Source organism: Aegilops tauschii, chromosome 2 (genome assembly GCF_002575655.3).
Source record: "Aegilops tauschii subsp. strangulata cultivar AL8/78 chromosome 2, Aet v6.0, whole genome shotgun sequence".
In the NCBI taxonomy this organism is placed as follows: domain Eukaryota; kingdom Viridiplantae; phylum Streptophyta; class Magnoliopsida; order Poales; family Poaceae; genus Aegilops; species Aegilops tauschii.
The window spans coordinates 494,447,598-494,459,829 of record NC_053036.3 but is presented as its reverse complement, the minus strand read 5'-3'; positions in this window follow the sequence as shown (position 1 = coordinate 494,459,829).

The following is a 12,232-nucleotide window of genomic DNA, read 5'->3' as shown; positions in this document are numbered from 1 at the left end:
TTGATCACCGAAACATACATCAAGTAGATCACGTGAATATCCCATTGTCACCATAGATAAGCACATGCAAGACATACATCAAGTGTTCTCAAATCCTTAAAGACTCAATCCAATAAGATAACTTCAAAGGGAAAACTCAATCCATTACAAGAGAGTAGAGGGGGAGAAACACCATAAGATCCAACCATAATAGCAAAGCTCGCGATACATCAAGATTGTGCCAAATCAAGAACACGAGAGAGAGAGAGAGATCAAACACATAGCTATTGGTACATACCCTCAGCCCCGAGGGTGAACTACTCTCTCCTCGTCATGGAGAGCGCCGGGATGATGAAGATGGCCACCGGTGATGGATCCCCCCTCCGGCAGGGTGCCGGAACGGGGTCCCAATTGGTTTTTGGTGGCTATAGAGGCTTGCGGCGGCGGAACTCCCGATCTAGGTTATGTTCTGGAAGTTTGGGTATATATAAGAGGTGTTGGCGTCGGGAACAAGTCCGGGGGGTCCCCGAGGCGGCCGCGAGGTAGGGGCGCGCCCAGGGGGTAGGGCGCGCCCCCACCCTCGTGGGTGCCTTGATACTCTTCTGGCCCATCTCCGATACTCCGTGGGCTTCTTCTGGTCCAAAAATAATCTCCGTGAAATTTCAGGTCAATTGGACTCCGTTTGGTTTTCCTTTTCTGCGATACTCAAAAACAAGGAAAAAAACAGAAACTGGCACTGGGCTCTAGGTTAATAGGTTAGTCCCAAAAATCATATAAAATAGCATATAAATGCATATAAAACATCCTAGATGGATAATATAATAGCATGGAACAATAAAAAATTATAGATACGTTGGAGACGTATCAGCATCCCCAAGCTTAATTCCTGCTTGTCCTCGAGTAGGTAAATGATAAAAACAGAATTTTTGATGTGGAATGCTACCTAACATAATTTATCAATGTAATCTTCTTTATTGTGGCAAGAATATTTAGATCCAAAAGATTCTAGACAAAAGTTTAATATTGACATACAAATAGTAATACTTCAAGCATGCCAACCAAGCAATTATGTCTTATCAAAATAACATAGCCAAAGAAAGCTTATCCCTACAAAATCATATAGTTTGTCCATGCTTCATTTTCGTCACACAAAATGCTCCCATCATGCACAACCCCGATGACAAGCCGAGCAATTGGTTCATACTTTTTAACGCGCTTCAGCCTTTTCAACCCTCACGCAATACATGAGCGCAAGCCATGGACATAGCACTATGGGTGGAATAGAGTATGACGATATGGGTTATGTGAGAAGACAAAAAAGGAGAAAGTATCACATTGACGCGGCTAATCAATGGGCTATGGAGATGCCCATCAATTGATGTCAATGCGAGGAGTAGATATTGCCATGCAACGGATGCACTAGAGCTATAAATATATGAAAGCTCATCAAAAGAAACTAAGTGGGTGTGCATCCAACTTGCTTGCTCACGAAGACCTAGGGCATTTTGAGGAAGCCCATCATTGTAATATACAAGCCAAGTTCTATAATGAAAGATTCCCACTAGTATATGAAAGTGAAAAAAAAAGAAACTCTCTATCATGAAGACCATGGTGCTATTTTGAAGCACAAGTGTGGAAAAAGGATAATAACATTGTCCCTTCTCTCTTTTTCTCTCATTTTTTTTCTCTTTTTTCATTAGGGCTTCTTTGGCCTCTTTTTTATTTGGGCTTCTTTGGCCTCTTTTTTATTTTTTATTTTTCGTCCGAAGTCTCATCCCGACTTGTGGGGGAATCATAGTCTCCATCATCCTTTCCTCACATGGGACAATGCTCTAATAATGAAAATCATCACACTTCTATTTACTTACAACTCAAGAATTACAACTAGATACTTAGAACAAAATATGAATCTATGTGAATGCCTCCGGCGGTGTACCGGGATATGCAATGAATCAAGAGCGACATGTATGAAAGAATTATGAAAGTGGCTTTGCCACAAATACGATGTCAACTACATGATCATGCAAAGGAATATGACAATTATGGAGCGTGTCATAATAAACGGAACGGTAGTTAGTTCCATGGCAACATATCTCGGAATGGCTATGCAAATGCCATAATAGGTAGGTATGGTGGCTGTTTTGAGGAAGATATAAGGAGGCTTATGTGTGATAGAGCGTATCATTGAAAGTGCTAGTTATCGACTAGAGGGGGGGGGTGAATAGGCGATTTTTATGAAAGTCTTCAAAACATGGAAGTTTCGAAGACAAACAATAGAAAAGAACCTATTAACATGCAGCGGAAGGTAGACTACACTAGGCAAGCCATAGTCAAGTATTAATGAAGTGAAAGCACGAAGACTAATGGCAGCTAGGTAGTAATGATCAGGATGGAAGATAGTATGAAGCCAAACAACAATAGTAGTCACACAGTGAAGTCAAACAGGTAACGCAAGCAGGCAATGACTTCACGAAGACAAACTGGAAGTAAAGAGAGGGAGAAGATAGAACCAGTCGCTTGGTGAGGACAAGGATTTGTTGGACCAGTTCCAGTTGCTGTGACAACTGTACGTCTGGTTAAGGAGGCTGAGATTCAACTCAGAAGACCGCGTCTTAACCTTATTCCCCTTGAGCTAAGGACACCCAGTCCTCGCCCAATCACTCTGGTAAGTCTTCAAGGTAGACTTACAAACCTTCACAGACTTCGTTCACCGGCAATCCACAATGACTCTTGGATGCTCAGAACGCGACGCCTAACCGGCTGGAGGATTCACAGTCCTCAAGTGTAACAAGTCTTCAGGTCACGCGGACAGAAAGACTTTAGTGATGCCTAACACTCTTTGGCTCTGGGTGTTTTGGGCTTTGTCCTCGCAAAGATTTCTCTCTCTCAAAAGCTTCGGAGGTGGGTTGCTCTCAAACGACAAAAGCCGTGCACTAACTCTAAGCAGCCACCAATTTATGGCGTAGGGGTGGGCTATTTATAGCCATAGGCAACCCGACGTGATTTGTTCGAAATGACCCTGGGTCACTAAGGAATTGACACGTGTTCCAACGGTCAGATTTCAAACACACGTGGCAGCTTGACTTGGGCTACAAGTAAAGCTGACTCGTCCAGCTCTGGATAAGATTTGCTCTTATTGTCTACAATCGAAGACATAGGATTTGGTTGAGCATCACTTCAGTCACTCTGACTTTGTTCACTTGGACCCCACTTAACAGTACGGTGGTTCCTATGACTCAACAAAGAAGAAAAGGAAACTACGAAACAACTATGTCTTCGCACTCCATAGTCTTCACGTGAATGTCTTCTCGAGTCATAAGCTTCGATGTGATTGTCTTCACATACCACCATTGTCTTCAATGTCTTCATACATTTTTAGGGGTCATCTCCGGTAGGTAAACCGTATTAATGAGGGACTACTACCTGTGTTATCCTGCAATTCTCACAAACACATTAGTCCCTCAACCAGGTTTGTCGTCAATACTTCAAAACCAACTAGGGGTGGCACTAGATGCACTTACAATCTCCCCCTTTTTGGTGATCGATGACAAACTGGTTGAAGTTTTCAACGGGGATAAAAGTGTGTGAAATTGTAAAGTAAGATATTGTCTTCGTAAGTAGTGAAAGGCTCCCCCTGAAGATGTGCATATAAGTAATTTTCTTTTGGAATGCAAATGCACATGATAGGTTGTACTTATGGAGATCCTCTTCAACTTATGAAGACAATTCATTCATGCATGAAAAGATATAACGAAGATAATGACATGCATAATGATAAATGGACGTCTGCAATAGGACTTTGTGCGGGATTTATCATCGCACATGCGGAATTTATCATTGCATCACAGGATAGCAGAAAAAGTAGCAGACGACCATCAAGTTTAAGTGTTACAACTCAAAGAACCAGAAGTATCAAAAGCGAGAGTTGTAAGCACTTGGCAAAAGTATAGCAACCACCCATATGGACCCGCTTGAAGACTATCAACTCATATGCTTCTCCCCCTTTTGTCAGTAAGGACCAAAAGGTTTGAAGACATAGAGCCTCTACTCGTTCCCATGAGGAGTAGGTGAAGCAGCAGGGTCGTCGTTGAGGTTCGGTGGTGCAGAAGAACTTGGTGCAGTGTCGATGCACGGCGACGTTGTGGTTGGCGAAGTAGCATCATCTTCATCATCGGTGACTCTTGCGTTGACAGTTCCTGCAGAGGAGGAGTACTCAGAATCTTTGAGTGAGGGAGTCCGACGCAAGACAACATTCCTGGGAGGAGTGGAATCAAATTTGAACCTCTATGTGAAGCCGTCGGTTTGAAGATCAGCTTTTGCACTGAGCAATGTCAGACTCTTCCACGATCTCTGACAGGTTTCGTGAGTGACAAATGCATTCTTGGTGGCAAGGTTGCGAATGCGGTTGACATCCACCAAGAGGCTTTGCATCTGACGCTTTAGCCAGTCGTGATGCTTATCTTGCTTTTGATGCAAGGCAACGAGAAGCTCTCGGTCATTGAGAACACGAGAACGCTTTCGAGGCCTTTGAGCAATTGTGCTTTCAGTGGCTTCAGTATGGGCACGATGAGGTGCACGTGTATTGCCAGCCAAAGGATAAACACGAGTGGCAGCCAGAACTCCTTCAATGGGTTGAGTGAAGCTTTGGTGATCAGCATTGTGAAGATAAATGGGCTACTTGGCAGGTTCTGGGTATATGGCTTCGACAGACAGATCAACCTCTGGCAAGAATATCAGATGGTTGCGCGCAGACGGCTGATAGTTGACAGCAGAGTGAAGCTTGATAAGGCGCATAACCCATGGAGCGTAGAACTTCAGACCAAAGAGATCAGAGCCAGATGCAGCCAATTGCCTGATGAAGAAGTCTTGAGCATTGAAGCTGATGCCATTGAAGATATAGAAAACCAATGTCTTCATTACTCCTTCAAGCTTTGCTGCAGGAGAATGTCCCTTGATAGGCCATAGAGTTCGCCTGGTAATATGATAAATAGTGTGGGGCAGATACTCTAGGTCTTCAACAAAGAATTCCATTGGATATTCAACGTCGCGTGGCAGTGGCTTCATCATGCTCAGCATTTGGCTCATGTTGGGCTCAGGCTTCTGGCAGATGCTCTCCAAAGCATTGCGGTGAAGCTGACAACCAGGTTCATATAGTTCACTTGGAGTGGGCAGACCAGTGAGCTCAATAATATCAAGAGCTTTGGCTTCGTGATGTACATTGCCTGTCATCCACTCAAGGATCCATGTCTTCGGATCCCTGTTGTAGCCGCGAATGTGGAGGGTGGCATAGAATTGCAGCAGAAGCTCTTCGTTCCAGTGCTCTTTATTAGTCACAAATTGTAGCAGACCAGCATTTCGGAAGCAATCAAGGGCTTCTTCTAGGCAGGGCAAGCCAGCAATAGCTTCGCAGTCTAGACGCATATGGGGAAAGATGCGCCCTTGATCATAAAGAACACAAGAGTAATAACTGCGTTGCTGATAGCTCCAGAACCGATCAGATGAAATTCTTGGCTTCGAGTATGGGTTCTTGTCGCTGTCAAAGAAGGTGTTGTGTGCAATGAAGCCATTCACATTGAAAGATCATGGTGAAGTTGCAGTACCTGGAAACCTTGGCAGCCTTGGTTTTGGCTTCTGGACCTGAGGCCTGTGCTCCACATGATAGTCGAATTGTGGTCGGGAGCAGGAGGAGGAACCAGAATGGGCCAACGAACCATGACAGGTTGGCCGTGGTCAAAAGCCATCTCGATAGTGTGTGGCCTTGGAGGCGGTACAGGAGCATCGACATTGACGTGAGCTGCAAGTGGTATAATGGCTTCAGGTGCAATATTGACTTCAGGTGCATTAGAAGCTTCAGGCTCATTAACTTCAGGCGCCACATTGACTTCAGGCGCCACATTTGCTTCAGCCATGACAACGTCATTGGCTTCAGTATTGGTGTTGGTGGCCGCATCAATGTTATCAACCTCCACTTGAGTAGCTGGAGGGTCGGACACGTTCTCCTCGAGAACAACTTCTTGGTTGGACGGGGGTGTAGCAACACGTTCTTCTTATTGACGGGGTTCTTCTTGTTCATCGGCCGATGCAGCCGGAATGTCTTTAGCAGCTTTGGCTTCAGACTCTAAGATGTTCACAGTTGGAGTGGCTTCAGGAAACACTTGGCGTGATACTGAGTGGTGGTGCTCTTCTCCTTCTGGAACACTCGAAAGAGTGACTTGGGGCCTTGCTCCTTTATGAAGCCTACGAAATGCGGGCGACACTTGTGGAGAGGGAGTTGGCTGGGCCTCAAAGTCGTCATCATCAAGCACCGGAGGGGTGACTTGAGTTGGGGGAGTACTTGGTGATTCTTCTTCACGGGGGGAGTCTTGAGGGTGATCAGCCCATGAATCATCCTGAGCAATTGGTGTCAGAGGACGACCAATGCTGATGAGTTCACTGTTCGTGAGAACAGGCGATGATACCATTTGGTGCTCGATCTGAGGAAGGACTTCATCATCATCTACATTGTCTTGGGGACCAATGTCTTCAACTGCGGTGTGGTCAATAGCTGGATCTTCTTGAGCTTCAGGAGCCTCTGTGGTAGCAGGCTCGTGAACTATCAAACGACGCTCTTGATGTGTGGACGCATGATGAGCAACATAGATTAGCTTGACGACAAGGGGCTCCGTGGGAGCAGCCCGATCTTTCTTCTTTGTCTTTCTTTTCTTGGTTGGTGGAGCATCGTCAGTGGTGTTCTTGGACTTGCGCTTTCTAGCTTCGGCTTCAGCTGTCCTTATTTTCTTGAGCTCTGAAGCTACTGTGGGGACCTTTGGCTTCACGCCTGTCATACTGGCGGGGAAGACAATGCGAGGTTCTTCCTGCCTGGATGCTTCAGCTGGGGCCACAACAGGCTTCTTCTTCTTGGCAGCATCTTGGGGTCGATGCCAGGACGCCCAAGTGCCTTGCGCTTCTCGGCTTCATTGTAAACTTGAACACATTTGGCAGCAAGGAGTTTCATGCGCTCTCGTGAACCTTTAGCTTCGTCACGTTTCTTGTGAAACGCCTCCTTGAGCTCATGCATCATTTGCTTGAAGTTTTGGACATTAGTCACACTGAGCTTGGCCATATGCTTCTTGAACTGGGCTTTTTCATAGTCAATTTTGTTCTTAAGTTCAACAATTCTCTGAGCTAGAGCCAGCTCAGGAGCAATGGCTCCGTGGAGGGAGACGCTGAGGCCAATTGGGAGCTGAAGATCATCAAAACTGAGGTTTGGGCTGTCAAACCACTCATCAATGAACTTGTTCAGGATGTCCACATCGAAAAGGGGAAGATCGTTGAAGATTTCCGCCTCTTGCTTGCTCTTTATCAGCAGCTCGAGAGCATCATCGCCAAGGTCATCATCACTTGACAGATCAATGGCTTCGTTCTCATTCCTCAGAACGGCAGCTGGGGTCAGTGCTTGACCAGTAATCTGCATGGGCTTCTTCTTCTTCTCAGTCTTGGAGATGCGAGAAAGATCTTCAGAATGCACACTTGGTGCAGGAGGAGCAGTGGCCAGAGGCTTCGCACGCGAAGCTCTTGGTGCAGTGGAGGGCTTTGAAGCCTTGGGTTTCTTCTGCTTCTGTGGTTTTGGCAGAGCAGGCGCTTCATCAGAATCAGCGTCATCTGCAGAGTGATCCACGGCTGCCCCCTGAACGGTAATATGCGTGATGAGACCTTCAAGGTTGTAGAAGGGCCCGATGATATTGGGTTCAGCATCGTGTGTGCCATCAGCCCGAGGAGCAGAAGGACCGGGGTTGAAGTCTAATCCCAGCGATTTCTTGTTCTCTTTGGCCGATGCCTTTGCAGTCTGAAAGTTGCGCTTGAAAAGATTATCGTCACGACACCATAGCAATGATGATGGGTCGGCATTGGCAGGCTGTGGTCCACGGACCATACAGGGGTAGAAACCCTGAGCAATAGCTTCAACTCTGTTCTTGGGTTGAAGATTTTGAAAGAGAATATCACCCCAAGGACACTTGATGGCATTCTTCTCAGCATACTCCTGGCTCACGAACCGGTATTTGAACCATTGCTCGGCCCAATATCTTCGAATCCACTGGATTCGAGTTTTGCGCTGATTGTAATACTCTTCTGGATTAGTCTTGTACATCTCATATAGATCTGGTGGCAAATCCCTTGATGTGCCCCCACGGCGCTGCCTGCCGCCCTTCCTTGCAGATTTTTCTGTGGCCATGAAGTTCAGATTGAATGGCTTCAAAGCTGTCAAAGTCTTCCATCTGCTGGTCAGACAAGAACTAGCTTCGGGAGAGTTCATGTGATGCTGTAAGAATTCTGCAAATGAATGCAGACTATGAGAACCAAGGGATTCTCCCACGGACATGTACCTGTGACAGCATTAGAGATGCGAGGGAAGGGGAAGAGGTCATATGCATTCTCAGAAGATTTTGAAGATAAATCAGTTTGAAGACATTGACCTCATAGTGCGAAGACATTCACTTATATATTGAGAGATGGTTCCAGATTTGTACGAATCCAAGAATAGGTACAAGTGAGGAATCTAACTATGTGTGAAGCATAAGTGAATATACTAGGCATGTTATGAGATGGAGAACAGGGTAGATCCAAATTTGTGGGGATAGAAACCACTTTTGGTGAAGAAAGATGAATCTATCGGATCAAAAAGGCAGTAAAAGTGAGTTTTAATTACCACACGAAGAACTGCTAGACGGAGTAGAGAGGAGGCCGAGCAGTTCGATCTTCCGTGCCCTAACTTGGCGACGGAGGACACCTACGGCGGCGGCGGAGAAGACGAGGTCCGCGGCCGGCGTGAGGACGGCGTCGGTGAGGTCGCGACAGCTAAGCACTTAGTCGCCGGCGTCGTCTAGAGCTAGTGGTGGTGCTAGGGTTTGTCGAGGTGGAGAGGTGGAAGAAAGATTTTGACCGCGATGTGATGTGTATTTATAAGGAGAGTGACAGCACAACGCAATTACGCAGGTGCCCCTAGCAGTTCACATCTGAGGGACACGTGAGAACATGCAACACATTGGAAGTTGTTCCATGTTCCCACGCACGCCTGGAGTGTCGGGTGGTCGTTCCGGCTTCTCCGGGTTTCAGGCAATAAGGATTGAGCATTTAAAACAGATTCAATGTTTGTCTCTGTATCTTCTGCTGACAAGGACGCAGAGAAGACATTCGACGGTTTCAATAGACTGCATGTGATTTGGATAGATAGAATTTGAGGAAGAAGCATAGAAGAGGTTAGGGTCCGATCACATTCACTTAGTTCAAAAGATTCAAACGAGAAGACATAGCTATAAGTGAATGCTGTAGAGGATAGAACACAAATATATGTATATATCTGAGTAAGACTAAATCAACAAAGTGAAGATCATCATGAAGACAAATCAATGTTGAAGATAAATCAAATGCGAAGACTTAGCAAATGTAATGCCAAGAGAAAACACTCCAAACAAGAATTTGGTGGTGGCGTTACCCACCGTGTAGGAAGTATTAGACCCAGACACGGCACACAATTATCATGGCGCTCCGAAGTCAAATTCCGCATTAATGTATTCACACTCAGAGTGTAAGTCTTCATTGATTGAAGATTTACATTACTTCGTGTGTTGCACATCTATGTCATCAACATGCATAAGTGTTAGGATGTGTGCCTAATCACAGGACATTCGAGGATTCCAAGATATTTAGCTCACACCGCAACTTGCAAAACCTTTTCTCATCCAAGGGCTTTGTGAAGATATCTGCCAATTGCTCTTCAGTGTTGATGTGAATGATATCAATATCTTCCTTCATGACATGATCTCTGAGAAAGTGATGACGAATTTCAATGTGCTTTGTCTTCGAGTGCTGAACTGGGTTGTTGGCAATCTTGATACGCTTTCATTGTCGCAGTAGAGTGGTACTTGCTTCAGATGGATGCCATAGTACTTGAGTGTTTGCTTCATCCATAGAAGCTGAGCGCAGCAAGATCCAACAGCAATGTATTCAGATTCAGCAGTGGAGAGTGACACACAGTTCGGCTTCTTTGAAGACCAACAGACAAGTGATCATCCCAGAAAGTGACATGTGCCTGATGTAGACTTGCGATCTACCTTGTCACCAGCATAATCAGCATCCGAGAATCCGACTAGATCAAACTCTGAGCCCTTTGGATACCATAATCCTAGTGTTGGGGTGTAAGCCAAATATCAAAGAATTCGCTTCACAGCTAAGTGATGCGATTCCTTTGGTGCCGCTTGGAATCGGGCACACATGCAAACACTAAGCATTATATCTGGCCTAGATGCACATAAATAAAGTAAAGAACCAATCATGGAGCGGTATACCTTTTGATCGAACCCTTTACCATTGGCGTCAGGACCCAGATGACTTTTGGTTGGCATTGGCGTCGTGTAACCTTTGCAGTCTTGTATTCCAAACTTCTTCAGGAAGTCTTTGAGGTATTTCTCTTGAGATATGAAGATACCGTTGCTCTGCTGACGAATTTGAAGACCAAGGAAGAACTTCAGCTCACCCATCATGGACATCTGATATTGCTCTTGCATCATGTGTCCAAACTCATCACTGTATTTCTGGTTAGTGCAGCCGAAGATAATGTCATCCACATATATTTGGCACACAAACAATTCACCATCATATGTCTTCGTGAAGAGTGTGGGATCCAGGGAACCAGGTTTGAAGCCTTTGCTCTTCAGGAAGTCTTTGAGTGTGTCATACCAAGCGCGAGGGGCTTGTTTGAGGCCATACAATGCCTTGTTAAGCTTGTATACCATATCAGGATGTTTTGGGATCTTCAAAGCTAGGTGGTTGTGCAACATACACTTCTTCAATCTTGCCATTGAGAAAAGCACTTTTCACATCCATCTGATGCAAAAGGATGATATGATGGTTTGCATAGGCTAGCAGTATGCGAATGGCTTCAAGCCTAGCCACGGGAGCAAATGTTTCACTGAAGTCTATCCCTTCAACTTGAGTGTATCCTTGAGCAACGAGACGAGCCTTGTTTCTGACAACTTGACCATGCTCATCTTGCTTGTTGCGATATATCCATTTGGTGCCTATTATGTTGTGCTTGCGAGGGTCAGGACGCTTGACAAGTTCCCACACATTGTTCAGCTTGAACTGTTGAAGCTCTTCTTGCATAGCTTGAATCCATTCAGGTTCCATGAAGGCTTCAGCAACTTTCTTGGGTTCTGATATTGAGACAAATGCAAAGTGCCCACAGAAATTTGCTAGCTGTGTTGCTCTTGAACGAGTGAGTGGACCTGGTGCATTGATGCTATCAATTATCTTCTCAATCTGTACTTCATTTGCAACACGAGGATGAACTGGACGAAGATTTTGCTCTTCCTGATCATTGTCATCATTTGGATGATTGTCTTCAGGCTGAGCATTGGCTTCAGGTTGATTAGGTGCAGAAATGATGAGTTCCTCTTCAGCCTGTGCCTCAAAAGGTATGATCTCTCCAGTTCCCATGAGCTTGATGGATTCACTAGGTGGATCTTCATCTAGCACATTTGGCAAGTGCTCTCTTTGCGAGCCGTTAGTCTCATCGAACCACACATCCACAGTTTCAACCACTTTATAGTGAAAGAGGTTGAAGACTCTGTAGGAGTGTGAATCCTTTCCGTAACCAAGCATAAAACCTTCATGTGCTTTCGGTGCAAATTTTGAAGTGTGATGTGGATCCTTGATCCAGCACCTAGCACCAAATACTCTGAAGTAACTGACATTTGGCTTCTTACTAGTCAGGAGTTCATGGGATGTCTTCTTCAGAAGCTTGTGAAGATAAACACGGTTGATGACATGGCATGCAGTATCAATGGCTTCGGGCCAGAACTTTCTTGGAGTCTTGTATTCATCAAGCATTGTCCGTGCCATCTCAATGAGTGTTCGGTTCTTGCGCTCCACGATGCCATTCTGCTGAGGAGTGTACAGAGCGGAGAACTCATGAGTGATGCCCAATGTATCCAGGTAAAGATCGAGGCCGGTGTTCTTGAACTCTGTGCTGTTGTCACTTCTGATATGCTTGATCTTGACGCCATAGTTATTCATGGCACGGTTGGCGAAGCGTCTGAAGACATCCTGCACTTCAGTCTTGTAGAGGATTATATGCACCCACGTATATCTTGAATAATCATCAACAATGATGAAGCCATAGAGACAAGCAGTAGTAGTGAGAGTAGAGTAGTGAGTAGGGCCAAATAAGTCCATGTGTAGCAGCTCGAAGGGTTGAGATGTCGTCATGATTGTC